General features: G+C 43.2%; 1 protein-coding gene and 1 long non-coding RNA gene across 2 annotated transcripts in view; both read left to right on the top strand.

Moving 5' to 3' along the window:
• TMEM167B (transmembrane protein 167B) overlaps positions 1-22,153 on the top strand; it is a 50,692-nt gene that overhangs the window by 5,408 nt on the left and 23,131 nt on the right. The gene's annotated exons all lie outside the window — the stretch shown is intronic.
• LOC148507678 (uncharacterized) lies at positions 1,536-20,238 on the top strand. The gene is made up of 3 exons (XR_015869680.1): positions 1,536-1,646; positions 19,403-19,711; positions 20,075-20,238. It is a non-coding gene; the product is annotated as an uncharacterized LOC148507678 (long non-coding RNA).

Below are 22,153 nucleotides of genomic sequence, written 5' to 3'. Positions count from 1 at the left end.
CATCGTAGGATTGCTGCAATCTCTGATGTGCGCACCTTTATAAAAGGTGTTCTTCGAATTCAGCCGCCCTTTGTTCCACCGGTGGCGCCTTGGGATTTAGCTGTGGTCCTGAGGATTCTCCAGGGACCGCCGTTTGAACCACTGGGCTCAGTGGACCTTTTAAATGGCTGACAGCTAAAACAATTTTCCTTCTGGCCATTGCTTCGGCCAGATGTTTCTGACTTAGGGGCTCTCTCCTGTAGACCCCCTTTCCTGATTTTTCATAGGAACAGGGCAGTGCAGCGCACTCATCCTGAATTTCTTCCCATAGTTGTTTCAAGTTTCCATGTCAACGAGGAAATCGTTGTGCCGGCTTTTAACTCACCTGTCCTTTCAGTGGGTGAGACAATTTTGGACGTTGTGCGGGCCTTAAGGATTTATGTTGACCGCACTTCTTCGTTTAGGAAATCGGACGCCTTGTTTGTCCTCTATGGCTTCCGTAAAAAGGGTTGGCCTGCTTCAAAGCAAACTTTGGCAGGTTGGATTCGTATGGCAATTTCAGAAGCTTATCTTCATGAAGGCCTTCCGGTTCCATCCTCTGTGAGGGCTCATTGGGTCCTTCGTGGGCAGCTCAACGTGGTGCCTCTGCAGTCCAGATCTACAAGGCTGTCACGTGGTCCTCTGTCCATACCTTTGTGAGAACCCTATGGACTTCGTAGAAATAGAGATAACAAAGGTAAGTTCTTACCATATCTCATATTATTCAAATATAATATAATATATAAATTGGCGATTGTGCCCACTTTACCACCCTATTTCATGCCTAAAACCTTGTTGGGCAAGACCAATTGCATGAGGGTGATATGTAAGTGACCTTCCTCTGTGGATTCCAAGTGTCAAATTTGTTGCCCAAGGCTAATTAAATATATATATATATATATATCACTAATCCACGGCACTCACCATTCCTAGTTTTGGGGTGCAACATGGTATGTGACCACATTGTTTAAATAGAAATCACAGGGGCTGTGCACTCACCATAATAACTAATAATAATAAACAGTGGGGTTTTGGTTCATGAATTGATCAACGCATTTAAGCTTGCAGCCCATCGTCACGGGACCCCACTTTACTGCAAGTCCCTACTTTATTGCTCAGAATTATAACATGGACATAGCCATCACATTAGTGTTAAACTCAGGGTATGCTATCAAGGTTTAAAGCTCACAGCAACTTTGCTTTTAAATGTGAGACAGTTACCAAGCACACCTGTTGCAAAGCACCTAGGAAAACAGCTGACAAAATTCATGAACCAAAACCCCACTGTTTTATTATGTTTATTATTATTAGTTATTATGGTGAGTGCAGAGCCCCTGTGATTTCTATTTAAACAATGTGGTCACATACCATGTTGCGCTCCAAAACTAGGAATGGTGAGTGCCGTGGATTAGTGCTTTTTGTTTATTATGATTAATTTTTATAATTAATCATTTTTGTGATCACATTTTCTCATGCACCCCTATTAACTAGTTATCTAACTTGTGTCAGCTGTTTTCCTAGGTGCTCTGAGCAATAGCGTGGGGTCCTGTGACGATGGGCTGCAAGCTTAAATGCGTTGATCAATTAATGAACCAAAACCAGACTGTTTATTAATATTAGTTATTATGGTGAGTGCAGAGCCCCTGTGATTGTTTTATATATACACAAACTCTGTATTACCGGCACTCCTTCAATGTGAGCGATTAATACCTTGCTGTGGTGCTCACCCTGAGGCATAGGATCCCCTTCATATACCAAATTCCAATGAGGAGGCACTCAGACTGAATAGACGTGAAAAAAATCTAATGCTTTATTGCATTAGTGCATCAACGTTTCTGGGTCCATTCGTGTCCTGATGACGGGGAATGGACCCCGAAACGTTGATGCAATAAAGCATTAGATTTTTTTCACGCCTATTCAGTCTGTGAGTGCCTCCTCATTGGAATTTGGTGTATATATATATATATATATATATATATATATATATATATATATATATAATGTGTGTGCATACATACATACATACACATATATATATATATATATATATATATATATATATATATATATATAATATTTCTTATACAAACACACACAGTCATACCCTTTATATTAAGGCTGAATGGAAAAAAAATGCAATCTCCATAGAGAATTCCGGAGCGGGGGGCATGGTGTTTATGTGGCTACACGTCAAAAGCTATTGGAGCTACCGGGCTGAAATTTGGTATGGGCGGGTAGAACTGTCGCTGGGTGCTGCAAGCCAAATTTCAAGGCAAAAGCATAAAAAATTAGGATTTGGGAGTAATCTAAATATCCAACTGTCAGATTTTTTTATTTATTTTTTTTTACACTGCGTTATGACTACTTTTTCTTCTGTTCTCTATGGGGGATTTTTGGGAAGGCATAACTCAGGGTAGGGGGCGAATTTAGACTTTGGGTTTGTTTTATTAGGTAGCTATTGTTCCAGGGTAGGGCCTCTTGGTTGTGCTAAATACAGGAGACAAACGACATAGGGGTCCCCCGTATTAAAAGCACGAGCAGCACCAGGCTTTTCAGAACCAGTCCTGGTTACCAAAATATAGGGGACAAATGACGTAGGGGTCCCCCATATTCAGTGCAACCAGCACTGGTCTCTGAGCCGGTCCTGGTTCTGTAAATACAGGGGGGAGAAATGCGTAGGGTCCACCTGTATTTACCAGAACCAGCACTGGACTCTTTCTAGCGCAGGGGGGGGGTAATGCCACAGCCAGGGGAGCCCTAGCACTGGCCCCCCATCTGAAGCATCACCCCTGACTGCTGGTCAGCCCAGGTCGGGGATACCTGGGGAGCTGGGGACCCCCCATTATAGGGGTCCCCCTCTCCAGGGCGCCCCAGGCCTGTCCGGTGGGTGGCGGGTTGATTATGTAAAGTGTGGTGCAAGTAAAGAGTTAAAATATTGGCTTTTAATGTGGAGCTACAGTTCCCAGCAAGCCTCCCCCGTATGCAGGTACTTGGAGAACCACAAGTAATAGCATGCGGGGCATCACGGGCTCGCTGGTACCTGTAGTTCCACAGCAAAAGCAATATTAAAATATCACAGAACACACACACACTGTAGAAAGTAAAATTTTATTCAAACATGCTCTCTTGCATACTCGCCTATGTAGCCCATCGTGTACCTGTAATAAAAAATCCATACTCTCCTCACCTCCTATGCGTGGATCAGGTCCTCTTCGTTACATGTAGGCAATCCAGGGTCTTGGTAAAAAAAAAAAAGAAACCAAAATACGTGGACCACCGAACTGACAGTACTACGCGAATGACCGCTCTGTCGCGCGATTTCACTACAGAATTCCCGGTGCGGAGGGGTTGATGACCCTTTTTTTAAATTTTTATTTGACACCAATTAAAATTTTAGCACCGATGCATAGATGGATCTCACTGATTCATCCATGCATCTGTGTCTTATTTTCTCACATGCATGCCCAGTGCCAGTGAGCACTGCTGATGCCCCTATGCACTGCTGCCACTGGTCCGCGTGCCGCAGGCCTGCACTCCTGCAGCTGTCTTACCATGTGCATCCCCAAAACACCACCTTTGTGCCGGCCTTCCTCCACCTGCGCTAATTTACCATTTTGTTGCCTTTCTCCCGTGCACGTGGCCCTGTTTGCTCCTCCAAACCCTGATAGTTAATACATTTTAGAAAAGCAATGAAATTCCACAGACAAAAAACCTTACGGTTTCACTTGTCCCATTAAGGCTTCTTAGACATGATGTGAAATTTCACAAAACCTATTGAATTTCTGCCACTCAAACTTAAAAAAGCAATGAAATTATGATCATTAAGGCTGACGTCTAAATGGACGTGTTCCTTGCGTAATACAGATATGGTATGCCATGACACCGTGGTTAACTGCAGTTTCAGGGCACTCACAGAGTGAGATTGTTGTCAGTCACAAAATGGTGGAGCTGCTATTTCACAGAATTGTGTGCTCATTGGAATACACACATGCAGTCTATGCAACTGAGGTCAAAGCAGAGAATAGAGCTGTGCAGATGGGATAAGAGTATGGTGGATGGGGGGAGAAGACAGAGCGGTGTGGATGGGGCAGACAGAAAGGCGTGGAGAGGGGAAAATTTAAGCAGTAAGGATGGGGCGAGCCAAAGTGATGCAGATGGGAGGAAAACTGGTGCACATGGGGGTTTGGGGGAACAGAGCGACATGAATAGGGGGTACAGAGTGGCAAGAATGCAGGAAGCAGTTCTGATGGGTAAAGACAGATTGGTGTGGATGAGGAATACAGACTAGCACAATGGGAGAACACACAACAGTAGGAAATGGGGAAGACAGATTGGTGCAGATGGGTGGAAAGGCAGAGTGACATGGTTGGGGGGGACAGAGTGGTGCAGATGGAGGAAGAAAGAGTGGCAGAGATGAGGGGGAAGACAGTGACATAGCTGGGGGCAAGGCAGTGGTGCAGATGGAAGGAAATGCCTTGGCACGGATGCAGAAAATCTTAATGATTGCACTTTCATTGCCTTTTGAAGTTTGAGCGGCAGAAATTTATTAGGTCTTGTGAAATTTCAGATCATGTCTAGCCTTACTGGGACATGTGAAACTGTACCTAGGTTTTTTATCTATGGAAAATTAATATCTCTCTCCCTCTCCCTCTCCCTCCCTCTCCCCTAATTCAATGTTTATTTAAATAATTTTCAACATAGATTAATATTTAAGATATCAAAACTATGAAAGAACACATATGGAATTCTGTTGTAAACAAATCAAAATGTTTTATATTTTAGATTCCTCAAAGTAGCCCCTCTTGCTGGATGACAGCTTTGCACACTCTTGGCATTCTCTAAATCCGCTCCATGAGGTAGTCTCCTGGAATGGTTTAGCAATAGTCCTTGAAGGAGTGTCCAGAGGTGCTGAGCACTTGTTGGCTGCTTTTCATTCACTCTGCGGTCCAACTCATCCGAAACCAGCTCAATTGGGTTTAGGTCGGGTGATTGTGGAGGCCAGGTCATCTGACTCAGCACTCCATCACTTTCCTTCTTGGTCAAGTAGCCCTTACATAGCCTTGAGGTGTGTTTGGGGTCTTTGTCTTGTTGAAAAACAAATGATGGTCCCAGTAAGCGCAAACCAGATGGGATGGCATGGCGCTGCAGAATGCTGGTGTAGCCATGCAGGTTAAGTGTGCCTTGAATTTTGAATAAATCACTAACAGTGTGACCAGCAAAGCACCCCTACACTATCACCCCTCCTCCTCCATGCTCCACAGTGGGAACCACACATGCAGAAACCATCCGCTCATCTTCTCTGCATCTCACAAAGACACGGCGGTTGGAACCAAAATTCTCAAATTTGGGCTCATCAGACTAAAGTACAGATTTCCACTGGTCTAATGTCCAATCCTTGTGTTTCTTGGTCCAAACAATTCTCTTCTTGTTCATCCTCAGTAGTGGCTTCTTCGCAGCAATACGACCATGAAGGCCTGTTGATGTTGAGACTTGTTTGAACCGTTGATGTTGAGATTTGTCTGCTACTTGAACTCTGTGAAGACTTTATGTGGTCTCTAATCTGAGGTGCTGTTAAGTAGCGGTTTCTGAGGCTGGTAACTCTAATGAACTTATCCTCTGCAGCAGAGGTAACTCTTGGTCTTCCTTTCATGGGGCGGTCCTTATGAGAGCCAGTTTTATCATAGCAATTGATGGTTTTTGCAACTGCACTTGAGGATACATTCAAAGTTCTTGAAATTTTCCGTATCGACTGACCTTCATGCCTTTTAATATAATGATGGACTGTCGTTTCTCTTTACTGAGTTGAGTGGTTGGTGCCATTATGTGGATTACAACAGTAGTCAAATAGTGGTGTCCACTGTGTACTAACCCTACCTCTGCACAACACAACTGTTGGTCTCAAACACATTAAGAAGGCAAGTAATTCCACAGATTGACTCTTGACAAGGCACACCTCTTAATTTAAAACCATTCCAGGAGACTACCTCATAAAGCTGATTGAGAGAATGCCAAGAGTGTGCAAAGCTGTCATCAAAGCAAAAGTGGGCTACTTTGAGGAATCTAAAATATAAAACATATGGTGCATACACACAGTCAGATTTTTCTTCAGATCTGAACGATAAGGATTTAAAAAATCGTTCAATCGTTCATATCTGTCAGATGAACGATAAGAATGATGCGCGTTCCCGATGGTCAGATAACTATGTCTGACATCTGATGTGTTTGCAGTCAGACTTGGAAGATTCCATTAATTTTAATGCAGTCAAAAATCGTTAAATCGTTAAAATCTTTGGTAAAATCGTTCAAATCGTTCATCTGACAAATCTGACTGTGTTAATGCTCAATACAGTATTTTGATTTGTTTAACACTTTTTTTTTGTTTACAACATAATTCCATATGTGTTCTTTCATAGTTTTGATGTTTGCAGTATTAATCTACTATGTTGAAAATAATTTAATTAAGCAAAAACAATTGAATGAGAAGGTCTGTCCAAACTTTTGATTGGTACTGTATGTGTGTGAGATGTCTCATGTTTATAATGAGTGGGACAGCGGGTTACCTTACTAGCTCAGCTCACATCAGGATGAGCCGCCTGCAGGGGAGTGTCTCAGCTCGGGTTGGTTGTTCAGAATACCGACAGCGGCATCCCGACACCCATAGGAACTTAAGGTAGGTATTTTCCTACCCCCTAACTGTACCCTAACCCTCCCAGTGCCTTAACCTGCCCCCCCATTCCTAGTGCCTAAACCTAACTTCCCAATCCCTGCACCCTAATCCTAACATTCCAGTTCCTAACCCTAAAGCTGGCCACACACTAGACCAACTTACATCCAACCAGCCAACTTGTTGATTGGTTGGAATGAAAATCTGGTAAGGAATACAATCAGAAATTTGCTCCCAAACGCTGGAAAATGGACCAAAACTGTTGTTTGAACAAATAGTTTAGATCAAACATTTAACAAACTTGTCTAAACGACCATTTTCATCTGTTTTCTGCCATTTAGGAGCAAATTGCTGATCATCATTTCCTCCAATACGTTACCAGATTTTCATTCCAACCAATCAACAAGTTGGATGTAAGTTGGTCTAGTGTGTGGCCAGCTTAACTCTCCCCCCTAATGCTTATGCCTAACCCCGCTACCTAAGCCTAACCTCCCCCTAACACCCTGATAATTACCTTCGGGATACTGCTGCCGGGATCCTGACCTGCCGGGATTTTGGCACCGGTATTTGGACCGTCTGCATCCCACATGTCGGGATGAAGACTACATCCCCTTAGCTCTGCTGCTCTCTCTGCTCTACCCACCGTGTCACCACTGTTAACTGTCAGTCTCACGAGATGACTTCTACCCTCCCAAGACTGTACCCCCGATGTGAAGCTCCTCGGCAGCCGATGTGTAACAGGGAACAACTGAGCTGCCGAGGAGGAGACCGCAGCCCAGAGCGGTTACTCCAGTTTTGGATAATAATTGTGTGGGCCCCAGGGCTGTCGCCCTGCCTATAATCCGTCCCTGAAAGTACAGGTGTTTCATAGTGCTGTATGTTTAGGGTATCATGTTGCAAACAACATTTGTGCCCCTTTCACATCTCCAAAATAACCCGAGTTATTGCCGTGTTGAGGCGGCTCGTTCCAGGTCGAGGTGCAGTCTAAAAGCACCACTTTGAAATAACGCGGGTTGAGCAACCCGGCATTTCAAACTGTGTTCTAAGCAGTGTTTAAACACGGGTCGGACTCCTATGTGCACTTAAAAGTGTCTGACCCGGGTTATTCAACTTGGGACTCAGGGAAAAGTGCTGATTGTCTGCTTTTTGTATGCCTTGATGATGTCAGCAGCCTGCGCCCTGCCAGCACACTACACAGAGAGAGTGAGCTCTCAGATTTTCAGCACCATGGCAAATTGGAGTCCTGGTGAGGTGAAGGAGCTTCTGAGAATTAGGGGTGAGGCAGAGATTGCCAGACAGCTGACAGGAACTGTAAAGGATTCTGTTATATATATAAAAATATAGCACAATTGCTGCAGTCCTCAGGCTTCCACAGGACTCAGCAGCAGGTAGTAAATAAATTAAAATCACTTAAGAAAAACTACCTTAAAATTCATGACCACAAAGTGGGGCGGCCAGGTTTCAGTGGGAGTTTTTTGACCTTTGTGCTGGTGTTTTTGGGCACACAGCTTTAACCACACCGTTAAGCCTTTCTTCCAGCCTTTCAGCCAGACATGTGCCACCCAACCTGTCCCCACCCCTCTCCTTTTTGTTCCATTCTGACACCTCATCTTTCTGAGCTCAAAAGTCCATTTAAAATGACATCCATGGAGTTTTGGAAAAGGGCCAACCCAGGAATAACTGGGGTCGAAAGTGCAGTGTGAAAGGGTTTGACCCTGGTCGGACCCAGGTTCAATATCCCTGGTCGGACCCGGGTTTGAGACGTGAAAGGGGCATTGGTGACATCAGCTAATAAAGATGGGTTGAGCCAAACAAGCTTACAGTCTAAGGTGTGGGGTACTTAAGTAAAAGAATAATAATTGTATCTGTGCTTATTGGTTAATACAGGGATTGCACTAGTTCTTGGCACTAGATATCAGGGTTAGGCAATTTATGGCACTCCTGTTGGAACTACACATACTAGCATTTCCTACCACAGCTTTGCTGTTAGGGAATGCTGGTATGTGATGTTCCACAGCAGCTGGGATGCCACAGGTTGCCTGCTCCTGAATTAGTTTATGCTTGCATGTACTATTCAGTTCTCTGCTGCATGCAGTAGGTGGATGCATGTACTCTGCTGATTCCTGGCTCCAAGTAATAGATAGCCCAGGTACTGTGCCAGATCCTTGCTATGAACAATTGACCACAGACTCCAGGCAATTCTTGTTTTCATGTACTGTGCTACTTTCTGGCTCATAGATAAAGAAACTACCTGGGAATAACCTATACAGATGTGTCCTTGCTTATCTAGCCTCAATACGCATGCAACGTGATATGCTTGGTGTGAGTAAGCTGTCAGGTCCTGTGCAACTCTGCTAATGTTGGGCGTCCCTTTTTGGTGAAAATGCATCTAAGTTGTGATGTGACTGGGATTGTACCAGTAGACACTGCTGATTTATCTGATATGCGACACTTGTATATCTGCGTGTGACTGTGGGGGAGATGTACTATAGCGTCACAGGTCGTGACGCTATAGCTCTTTCCTGAGGCTAAGCAGGAAGTAGGACCTGCCGGAGTACTGATGCGCTTTGTCTCACCTCCCGGTCGGCTCCACTGGGCATGCTTATTTAATGCAAAAGATTCCAGGTACAAAAGAAGTGAAAGCAAGGATAGTCCATAAAAATCAGAGTCCACTGTAAGCTATGAATATACATTGACCCTTTCCAATACTATAAAAAGCACCCCAAAAAATTAACAAATATAAGCATAACATGTACTGAAAGTGCAACAAAATACATCCATATGCAACAGCACAATAAATCCAAAACAATGAGCTACATATATAGATATAATAATTTTTTTTATCTGTTGTAGACAACATACTCACACATACAGTACATTTTTTTGTATTTTTTTTCAGGGCAGAGTGGAGTGGCCATAAATAACACATTATTTTATAATGTGTATGGCTATGCTTTACCGTTATGCAGTTCCAATCCTAGACTATAGTGTTATGTCCGCTTTAAAATGTACGATAAAGTTGATTGAATGTGAGGCATCATGGGGTTTGTTTGCCCAAACTCTTAACTATTTGATCCGGAAGTGACGTTTGTCAGTCCCACCGGACTATAACATGACATCAGGATGTATACACAGCGTGGATGTTAATGCTATACACTGATAGTTTCCCATATTCGCTGCACTAGGCATCGATTTGCCGGTGTCTGTGATGTAGGTATATACTATGCATAGCGGGATTATCGATCCGCCTGACCGTTAGTGCAGTATTTGTGTTCCACCGGTATCGGAAATAGGGACCTGCTGTCAGTGGCGTGCGTTTTACAGGCACTACAGGTGCCTCTCATGAAGAGCGCCATTAGAGATGAGTAGGATAAGAGGAGTTGGAACTGCATGGTAAGTAGGCGCTGTTTTTCTTTTGGGTATTGCTTGTACCGACTACTATACTATGCTGTGCTGCTGTTTGTCTTGAAAAAGATCCCTATTGGTGACCGAAACGTTGACTGCTTTTAAGATGTAACAACTTTAAAGTATAATCTTTATCCTGTGGAAACCCTGGTGAGTGCAGGGACCGCCGGACCTAGAGCAAGGGCATTTCTGCACGTGACCAATGAAAAGGGGCGTGTCTTTATGACGCGTCTCCTTTTCGTCACTCTTGGGGGCGTGCCCGGAACTTCTAGACAGGCCGGGCAGCCCCCAAGCGCCATGGTCACTGTGAATGGATGCCAGGTGCATGCGCCTGGCATTTATTCACCGGCGGTGACCGCTGCTCTGCCATTTTTCCCACCTGCGAGACACTGCGGCCTGCGGGTGGAGGACAGAACCCACAGACTGTTTCAGTGGGGCACAGCGCTGGAGGACAGCATGCTTTCTGCCCTTCAGAATTAGGGCAGGGCGAGGTGCCATGCTGAAACAGCCCAGCGGGAAATGCTAGACCCGATGATATGCTTGACCGGCAGCCTGTGCAGTAGTGCATGCACCCGACCTCAGTCAAAGGTCATAGGGCAATAAAATGGTGCTGCACACCAGAGGCGGGTGTCTCTCCCTTACACCTTTCCAAGGATCCAGAGTAGGTGTGCCATAAGATGGATACAGAGCCTTCTCCCCAACACCCAAATAGTGCTCAGGTGAGGTAATTCCTTTTAGTGGGCACTTATATACACATCTGTTTTAGCTGAGCACCATTTAGTTTTGTTTTTGTAGTGTAGAAGATCCCCACACCTGTGATTGCTCATCAGCCTAACCAGTTTCAAGAGTTAATCACTTTTGTATCTAAAGAGGAGTTTATAACTATGATTATGGATAAAAGGTCTAAATCTGAAACGAGTCTTGACAATGAACATGATGTTCTCTCTTCTAAATATGGTCTCTTAGATGAGTGTCATGTTTTGTCCAGTGTAAAGTTTGGTGAGATTTGTGAGGTTTTGAGAACTTTTAATATTGAACTGGCTGAACAACATATATAAAACCATGAATTATAAAGAAGTTCTAGAACAAAGGGATGAGCAAGACTTACTGTTTGAGGACAGAGTAAAGTGGGGTAGAAGCTTCCCTGATCAAAGTGATTAAATAAATTGTATCTAAGGAGTGGCAAAATCGTGTTGAAAGTATGTGTCTCCTAAAAGATGAGTTGCTTAATTGGTGCACACTACCTAAAGTGTACGCTGAAATTGCAGAATTAATGACAAGAACTACCATTCCGTTAGAGGATGGGGAAGCATTTAAAGATACTATGGATAAAACAATAGAGAATTAATTAAAGAAATTACATATTTGCTGTATCCCTGACATCTGGTATAGCTGTGCCCTCTGTTTCTAGGGCACTAAGGCTCTGGAGTGCGACTATGCATACCGATATTGAAGAAAAGATCTCAAAACTTGAGAAATGTAGAGATTATGCCAGCGGTTCCCAAACTGTGTGCCGTGGCACCTTGAGGTGCCGCAGGGCACTTGCAGGGGTGCCACGAGTTGGTAGTCCAGGACTAAATTACATTTTTTTTAATGGTCTATGTGATAGGCAAAACCAGTGATAGTGGCTGTCAATCATAAAATATGTGGACAAACAGAAGTGCAACCCTATCTACCACTACATAACTGAACATAAGGATGACCGGTAAACAGTAATTTTTCCTGAATTTCTCAATTAGAAATGTTTGGCATAGGGATGCCGTGAAAAAAAATTCTGAAATTCTTGGGTGTCATAATTCAAGAAAGTTTGGGACCCACTGGATTATGCAGAAAGCTATTGAATATCTGTGTAAAGCTTCCTTGGACGCGGTAACATATGCAGTAAGATCTATGAGTACAGGAGTAGTAACAAAGAGCGCTTTATGGTTACGGTCTTGGATGGCTGATGCAAATTCAAAAAACAGGTTGGCATTATTGCCATATGATGCTTCCTTTTTATTTGGGAGTAAATTGGGCTCACTGATGCAGAGGATGACTGGAGTTAAATCTTATCGACTACCTCATGATAAGCGTAACAGATAGCATTTTCCATCAATATTTTGATAGAGCGAGGCCAAGACCTACAGATCCAGTTGCCAATAGACTAGAAGAGATTTTTCAACAATGGCCAGACAATCCTTTCAGGAGATTCAGGACCTGATTCAGAGCCGGACGCTCTGACCAGAGCGCTCGCTCTGAATCAGGGCCCTCCTACCACCCACAGCTTATGTGAGCGTCCATCATGATGGTCGCGATGGTCAAGACCATCGCGACCACCTGCGGTAGGGTCTCGCTGCCGCAAGCCCTGGAGTGATTTTGGCTCTATCAGAGCCAAAATCACTCCCACTGACATCGCTAGTGATGTCAGTGGGGCTGGACCCAGACGGAAGGTGTTCCCATGGGAAAGCCTCCGTCTGGGCAGCCATGCCCCTGGCACGCCCACCAAAGGGGGCGTGCTGTCAGTCACCATCGACAGCACACCCCTTTGGTGCGAGACCCATAGCGACAGCTTGGCTGTCGCTATGCGGGTCTCGCGCATGCGCACGACGGAGCTCCCTCCGTCATGCGCATTAGGGCACCATCGACCCGCTTGCGAGCGGGTCAGAATCAGGCCCTCAATCCCAAAGAGCAATGACTACAGGTCCCCTTTTAGAAATACTCATAGAGGGAAGATTACCACAGTTTGTCAGCCAATGGACTCATTGTTTTCCTGACATATGGGTACTGGACGTAGCATCTAACGGATACTGGATAGAGTTCAAGGAAGAACCAGAAAAAGAAAAGTTTGTACAATCAAGAATGCTATGGAAGGCAGTTTAGAGAAATGAATTAGGTTACAAGCAGTAAATCCAGTACCTACTGTAGAAAGGTAAACCAGTTTCTATTCACCTCTCTAAAGGCAGGTATCCACTAGACGATATGATCCACGAGCAATATCATCTAGCGTTTGCTCTGCAGTGCCGGGCTCAATATCGTTAACGACATTGAGCACACGCGCTGAACGATATGTGACCTCACCCTCCCTCATCCCCGTACTTGCAGAACCTGAAGATATCGTCAGGTTGCCCTGCAAGTACGGGCGATGAAAGGTGTCGGCAATGACGAGCGGAAGCACACATCGCTTGTGGATGACTGCATTCCCACTGGATGATATTGTGGACGATTAATGATATTGTTCACTTTATCGTCTAGTGGATATGCGCCTTTAGAGAACTGAACAAAAAATTTTATATGGAGATGAAAATCTATTCTAGAAGGCATTATGAAAGTGCAATTGATGGACCTAAATTAACAGAAATATCTGAGGTTTTCTGTAGCAGGGAAACATTTCTAGTTCACAGGTCTTCCCTTTGGGTTATCAACCTCACCAAAGACGTTCACCAAGGTACTAGTAAACATGATGGCTCACCTAAGCGCTCAAGAAATAATGATCTGGCCTAACTTAGATGATATATTGTTTTTCGGATGGACGGAAGATATAGTGTGAGACAATGTGGGCCAAGTTTTACAAATCTTGCAAACATTTGGCTGGATTATAAATTGGAACGAGTCATTTGAATCCAGTCCAGAAAATCCAATTTCTAGGGGTTATGACGCATACCCAAAAGTGCGCGTTCAGCCTCTCCGAAGGAAGATGTATGAAAATACAGAAATTGGTCAACAGAAACGCAGCAAGACGTAACTCTGTACAGGATTGAGACTGCTTGGTATGATCTTGTCGACCATACATGTAGTCCCTTGGGAAAGGTGGCACATGAGAGGGTTGCAGTGGAACGTGCTAAAGCTAATTCAGAAAAAAATAAATCTCTTCCATCCTATAAGACTGAAACAAAACAAAAAAAAAATCCCATGACTGGTGGAAGAGTATAAATCTGGAGAAAAGATCAACACCAGTGTTACAACTACAATACATAGTTCGTACAACAGATGCAAGTCTATCAGGACGGAGAGCACATGTCACAACTAGTAACACAAAGTTGGTGGACTCCACCAGAAAAAAATGTTCTCTTCAAATCGAAGAGAGATACGTGCAGTATGGAGAGCGATACAGTACTTGCAAGATTATCTGAGAGGAACTCCATTTAAGAATATTTTCGGACAATATGACAGTAGTAACGTACATGAATCGTCAAGGTGGCATGAGAAGTCGGGATCTCATGAAAGAAATTTCAAAGGTCATGACTTGGGCAGATAAGTACATGCTTTCCCTTTTAAGCACTCCATGTGACCGGCAAGGAAAATGTGGTAGTAGACTTCCTGAGCATGAAACAAATTCTCCCAGGAGAATTGGAATTTAACGCAGGTATATTTCAAGCAATAATAAGAAATACAAATGTCTGGAAGTGGACTTAATGGCAACAAATGTAAACACAAAACTGCCTCGATTCTTCTCAAGACCTCATGTACCCGAGACAACTGGGATAGATGCCTTTTCACAGAAATGAAACTTTCTCCTGTTTTTCCGCCATTCCCACTGACATACCGTGTATTGCAGATCAAACAGGAACAAGTAGAGCAGTGATCGCGCTCAGTGAGCAGCACCCTTGTTGGAAAAAGTAAATAGCTGCTGGTGTACAGTCTCAATGCCTGAATAATCCTGGATGACCGTGTGGTTTACGCTCCTGGCGAGGCAACTGATATAGCGGCCGCCGGCTTACAGATGAGTGGGCTCGGTGTAAACTCAGTCCCCAGATATCAGCGCTATTTGTGCTGTTTTGAAGGGTACAACTGCAGAGACTGCAGTGGGAGTGCTGTATCATGCAGCACCCTGACTCCCCCTATATGTGCTTAATACAAATTATATGAGTAGCAGCTTGTTACTTGTTATAATCCATTTTGCAGTATTCCTAGCCCTAATGTCAACACTGCCAAGTGTAATGGTGCATACACACGGTCAGATTTATTGTCAGATATGAACGATAACTATTTAAAAAAATCGTTCATATCTGAAAGAAAATCTGACGTGAGCCTGCAACGATGAACGATGCGTGTTCCCGCATGTCAGATAACTATATCTGACAGTCTGTGTTTGCAGTTCGATTTTGACGATTTCATAAATTTTAATACTGTCTGAAATCATTCAAATAGTTGTCAAAATCGTTCAAATGACAGGTCTGACCGTGTGTATGCGCCATTAGTCACCATAATCCTCTGGAGTGATATTTATAATGTTTGCTATGGAGCAGGCTTTAATACTGTTTATTATTCAGGGTGGGTCCTATTTTAGTGTGCTGCAAGCTCCAGTGAGCAGAGGCTGCAGCAGGAGTGCTATTACCCATCGGTACCACCTCCAGACGGGCTGTTAGCTTCCATGTACTGGGGGGGGGGTGCAGTGTCTTTGGAGTTGCAGCTTGCTCGCAAATTGCCAATCCCAACTCTGTGTCATGGCTGGTGGAGGACGGCCCGGGGTTGTCAGCAGACCTGAGCATGGAGGCCACACTGTCAGCCTGCTCGCGTGGTGCAGGGAATGGGCAGCGCCAATTGGATGATGACACTCCTGCCCGTGGTCATTGGTTGGGAAACACTGAGGGATGTCACCGGGTGGGCAGCTGCAGAGAACACAGTGCGTCCTACAGAATTCGGGGACTTTTAAAAACTGGGTCCCTTAGTGCCTGTAGCGTGGAAATAAACGCTATAGCACGTATTTTGCGATCACTGTAGAGGTAATAGCGATCTTACCCTATTGGCCCAGAAGAGAATGGTTTTCAACAGCGTTCAAGATAGCAGTGAAGGAACCATGGCTGTTACCAGCCAGGTCGGACATATTAACACAGGGTCTATTACTACATCAGAACCCAACAGTACTCAATTTAGCAGTCTGGAGATTAAACAGAAGATGTGCACAAGGGACTTTCCGAACAAGTGATAGATTTTATTACAAGCAAAAAAGAATTCCTCACAGATATTCTACATGATCTGGAGAACATTTATCTTTTATGGGAAATGAAGTTGAGGCCATGAAAGCGCATATATCATGGATTAATTTTTACATGAGGAATTTACTAAGGGTTTGGCAGTTTCAACAATCAAAGTGAAAATATCAGCTCTCTGTGTACTTCTGGATAGAAAGTTAGTGGAAGATGAGTTTGTGAAAAGATTATCCATTTGCTTGACAATCTATCCACAAGTCAAATCTTTCATAGTCCCATGGGATTTCAATCTAGTTCTGAAAGCTTTAATTTAATGTTGACTCCTTTCGAACCTCTAGGGAAAGTTTCCCTTAAGCATCTAATATTGAAAGTAGTTTTTCTAATTGCAGTAACATCAGCAAGAAGAGTGAGTGAACTGCAGACCTTGTGGGCAGAGGAACCATAACGGAACATTAGGTCAGATAGTCATATTGAGGACAAATCCAAATTTTGTGCCAAAAGTAGTCTGGTCTTTCCACCTTTAATTTATTATTGTACTACAGGCTGAGTCTCCCATATCCAAATATTCCGAAATACGGAATAATTTTGGCATGACTGAGATAATGAAACCTTTGATTTTTGATGGTTCAATGTACACAAACTTTATCTAAGGCACAAATTATAAAAAATATTGTATAACATTACCTTCAGACTGTGTGTATAAGGTGTATATGAAACATAAATTAATTTCATGTATGTACACAAACTTTTCTTGAACGACAAAATTATTGAAAATATTGTATAAAATTACCTGCAGGCTGTGTGTATAAGGTATATATAACACATAAATGCATTCTGCGTGTATATTGGGGTCCTATTCCTAAGATATTTCATTATGAAATGCAAATATTCCAAAATACGGAATATTCCATTATCCAAAATAACCCTGGTCCCAAGCATTTTGGATATGGGAGACTCAACCTGTACCAGCTTTTCTCTCAAGAAATGACAGAAATAGAATTGCATACGCTGGATTTGGTTATGTCTATTTAAAAGCATAAAGTAAGTGAATTCAGGAAAACAAAGTACTTAATTGTCCTACCAAATGGAATCAGACAATGCCACAGTCCTACTAAACAGACCATAGCAAGATGGATAAGAGTATTTGTTATCTTTGCTTATAAATGTCGTAAAGCACACCAAGGCCATAGATACTTATTGGGCAAAGAAAGCGAAAGCTTCAGTAAAAGCTATTTGTAAAGCAGCAGTGTGGTCTTCTGTGCATACATTTACTAGTCATTGGACTTGTCAAGTGCTCATTTTGGACATATTGTTCTTCAAGAGGCACTCAAAAAGATATTACGCAGAATTAAGAGGTTGTATTGGGCCCTCTTTTGTGTTTATTATCTTAGGTCCCAATGTGTAGTTTCCATGGAGGAGCGAAGAAGAAAACATCGGATTATACTCACCGATAATTCTGTTTCTTCGAGAGACTCCATGGCAGCCCACAGATATCCTCCCTTGAGTGTTTTTTTTTTTTTTTTCCAAGTACCTACTATAAGGAGACACTCAACACAAGGGACAAGAGGAAGGGACTGGAATATATACAATGAGGGGGCTGTCCCTGAAAAAACTTCCTGTCTAAACTGAAGGCCCCCATACATCAGCAATCTGAAAACCACAATTGAACAATTTGAAGATTTATTGCCCGATCTAAGGATTTCCAAATTGAGCAATCTGCGCCCATACACTACAGATCTTTTTCAGTGATTTGCAGATCGATTGCAGCAAACACAGATCTGGCAATCTTGAAATGCCCATCATTTTGCTAGAAACGGTCTGCAAATCTGCTGATCATGTCCATACACTAGCAATCTACAGTCCCAATCGATCTGTGAAATCCAACATGTTGGACAATCTGATTAAACAATTCCAATCACTTTTTGGTTGCAATCTGCGATCTGTGAAGCCCATACATTGCAGATTTTTATACACAATCGTTTGCAAATTGCACGATTGCTGCAATCCATCTCTGATGTATGGGGGCCTTTAGGCGAACAGGGAGCCATGTGGGTATATTTGCTAAAATGTGGATTTTTAAGTGATGTTGCCCATAGCAACCATAATCTCTCGAAGAAACAATTATCTGCAAGTATAATCCAATGAGATCGATAGATATATCTCTATCACACACTACCAGTCAAATGTTTGGACACACCTTCTCATTCAATGGTTTTTGTTTATTTAAATTATTTTCAACATAGTAGATTGATACTGAAGACATCAAAACTATGAAAGAACACATGGAATTATGGCCCTGATTCAGACCCGGACGCAATTGGCCGTTCGTACGTTCGGCGTACGTGCCAAATATGTTAATTTAAGCGCTCGCACGTAATTTCGAACGCAGCTAAACTTCCTCCCCAAAGTCTACCGACCCCTCCTCTAGCTAACGAGTGAGCCAAATAGCAAGCGTACATCCCCAATGTGGCTTGCAGGGAACGCACGCACAAGTACAAACCGGAAGTGGGCCTGTCAGATTCCGATTACCTGCTCGTTCATTCTGCCTACCTCCTTCAATCGTATCATGCCAATCAATATATCAATTAGCTTAATTGCTATTCACATGTGTTCGTTTTTTTTTTTTTTTTGTATTCCAATAAACTTTACTCTTGTCCGTGTTTTTGTTTACCCGCAGAATACGTACATTTTAAACAATGGTTTTCTTTTGCCAAAATACATGTTTGAGCCAATTATCTATTTGTTTTCCGTGTTTTTACCCACGCACATTTTACTGGGTTCATTTCTTTATTTAAATTAGCTTACGCATGTCACTGCATCAAGCCTATCATAACTCACAATAGATTTTTTGGCCTGTAGAACACATGACTCATACACTAACCAATAGAATGGTTCCTGTTCATTTCCCAAATACATTAGCCAATCAAAATTATTTTCTGGTCTTTATTAAAACTGTTTTATTAAAAATACACCATTGCCATCATGAGAGCCTCTGCATTCACCAAGCGAGAGCTTCTGGTTCTTACAGAGGTGATGGACAGGCCAGCCTCCCCCCATCAGCAATCGGGAGAAGCGTGCCGCCTATGCGGAGGTTCGCGGCTGCCTGCGTTCCTTCGGCTCACGCCGACAGATCGGCCAGCTGGAGCGCAGGTGGTCCGACCTTCAACGGCGGACGCCCTGCTTGCTGGCATGTTTTCGCCAGCGTATAGTGGAAAGTAAGTTATGTTTTGTTTGGTTTTCCTGTTTATCTTTGTGGCCCTATCTGCGTGTGCATGTTTTCTTGTTTGGCCTGTTTCTTTTTTTCACTCATATCTGTGTGTGCATGTATTCCTTTTTGTTTGTTAAACAATTAGCGTTTAGCAAGGTGATGTTCTAAACTAACCTCAATTTGTTTCCTATCATTTAGGGGCCGAGCGAAGACTACGGCGTCATCGCTGGCAAAGACGTCGCCCTCGTCCCCTCTCCCCAACCCCCAGCCAAACTTCCTCTCCCCCAAATTCCCAAAATTCCCCCTCCACCCCAGCCTGCCCAGACCCTGTCGCCCATCCCTCTTGGCGATTTCCCCTCCATCCCAATTCCCCCTCCCCTCAACTCACCCCTCTCTTGACCACCCCATCTCCCGAGTCAGTCATTACCCCCCCCACCTCCTTGGGAAATTTGCCCACCTCCGAGGAGGACGATGGAGTGGTTTCGGGGCCAGCCGTCATTCACAACGGTATGTTTCCCTTTTATCCTTTTTTTTTTTTTTAAGGAAAATGTGTTGATGTAATCCTTTGTCTGTGCCTTTTCCTTTTTTTATTATTTTTAAAGGTTGGTTATATATCTGTTTGTATTTACATTTCACAGCTGATTTCCCCATACACATATCCCACATGTCAAAACAGTCAAACTTGTATCTCTGGTTTACGGTTGCCAGATTTTTAAGGTTTTTTTTTTTTTTTTTATTCAAGGTTTTTTTTTAAGGTGGTTTTGGAAACACTATTGTCACTTTGTGCTAAGTCTATTTTGCTTGAGTAGTTTTTTAGATTCATAAATTATGGATTCATTTTAGTAAGCACCACAATTTTATAACCCACAGAGGACCAGAGGCGTTTGGCGGACCTAGCCGGGTGTGTCCAACTGATGCGGGGGCATGTGATCGGCCTGCTGGTGGTCCTGGATAGGATGGCGGGGATCCTGCGCCCCTAATTTTTTTTTGTTTTCCCCGATTTATTTTTCTACAATAAAATTTCAAATTTTGAATACAGTCTCATTCCTTGTCTGAAAATCTTAGATTGTTTAAACTTACCTAAGTAGACTATTGCACCAAGTATTTGAAACTAATGTAACTAAGATTGTGTTATGCTGTTTTTTTAAAGCAGGCACATGAAACACCTAACACTATCAATAGGTTTGGAGAGTTACCAGAATTTTTTGGGGGTTTTGTTTTAATTTCAATTTTACAATGTTTAGGTAAACCTGCTTAGGCCGAGATTCAAAAACATACTGATTCTACATAATACCTTTTGGTGTTGGTTTTTACCCACAAAGCATAGTTAAAAAATGAGCAAATTGACACATTACAGGATTAGCCATTAAGCAACTTTTCCTTGGGTGAACCTGCTTACACTTGCTTGTAATATCGAAAAGAATTGTTTTGTTTCAAATAACCAAAAATGTATTCACCAAAAAATAAAAACACAAAGTGTTGGGTCACAAACAATACACACAGTGATAACAAACTGAAAAAGCCAGCATACACCATAATAAAAATTAAGCTAAAAATCAAGAACTGGTTGATGAATGAGCATGTCAACATGATTCCACAAATGTGGCGTTTCCAAATTGGGTCCAGAATATATATCCAATGTGGCCCCATGAAGTCATTTTTTGGGAGCAGGAAGTAGTCATCGTTTCATTCCAAAATATTATGAAATAAAACACAAGATGGGAAATAAAAATCCGATTAATTTGATTGAAAAATAATTTCCTTTCGACATTGTGTCAAATAACTTATTTTGTGCAAATAATTACCTAAAGAATCTGGCCACCACATCATCGCGTATGGCCCCCCCACATACTGACCTCCGACCAACCTCGGGGGGGCCATCCTCAGGCAAGGCATCCTCTGGCTGCATTGGGACACCACTCCTTATGGCGATGTTGTGAAATATCCCACACAGGACCACAATTTTCAAAACCATATCCGGCAAATACATGAGCTCGCCACCAGAGCGGTGGAGGCATCTGAATCGGCCTTTTAAAAGGCCGATACAGCGCTCCACCACTTGCCTGGTGGCTGTAAGTGCGGAATTAAAATCACTTTGTGGGCCTTGTGTGGGAGCCAAATAAGGAATGAGCAGCCAGGGCGTGCAAGGGTAGCCACTGTCTCCTGTGAAAAAGAAGTGACAACATCAGGATCAATGTGTATCAAGCTTTGCATTGGTATCTACTAAAGGTCTCCACTTACCCAGAAGCCACGCATCACCAGCTTGTAGGTTGTTTAATTTTTGCCAAATCCCTGATTGCCGGATGACGAATGAGTCGTGCACTCCCGGGTAATTTTGCATTCAGGGACAGGATCTGGAGGGAGGCATCACATACCACCATTACATTCAGTGAGTGATAGTGTTTTCGGTTCCTAAAAATGGCCTCCAGCCGTGCTGGAGGCTGAAGTGGTATGTGAGTACCATCCACAACCCCTATGATGTGTGGGAAGCCAGCTATTTGGTAAAAATTGGCCTTGGCCACACTAAGGGAACCCATATCCAAAGGCATTTTAATAAAATGATGGAGGTGCTTGAAAAGGGCCTCCATCACTGCCCTCAGGATCCTTGAAAAGGAGGATTGGGAGATTCCCGCAACTATTCCCACCGTGGTTTGAAAGGATCCTGAGGCACAGAAATGTAACACCGCCATAAATTGCGTAAGTGGTGGTATTGCTGTAGGACTGTCAATTTGCCGCTCCAGATCACTCTCTATTAATAAGAGCGTGTCTATGATGATTTGGGGCGGAAGACGGTAGCGCCTTGCACGCCTACGATGCCTACGCCTGGGACGAGATTGAGGTTGGTCGGCTTCCGGGAGCATGGCCACAACAATCCGACCAAGATCAACCTGAAATGGCAAGAATTGAAGTTAAGGTTTGTTTCCCCAAAAAAAGACCGAAAAATACTTC

Source organism: Taudactylus pleione, unplaced genomic scaffold, assembly GCF_031769625.1.
Source record: "Taudactylus pleione unplaced genomic scaffold, aTauple2 ptg000387l, whole genome shotgun sequence".
NCBI classification, from domain to species: Eukaryota; Metazoa; Chordata; class Amphibia; order Anura; family Myobatrachidae; genus Taudactylus; species Taudactylus pleione.
Note: the sequence above shows the minus strand (reverse complement) of the source record. Positions and strands in the feature narration are given on the sequence as shown.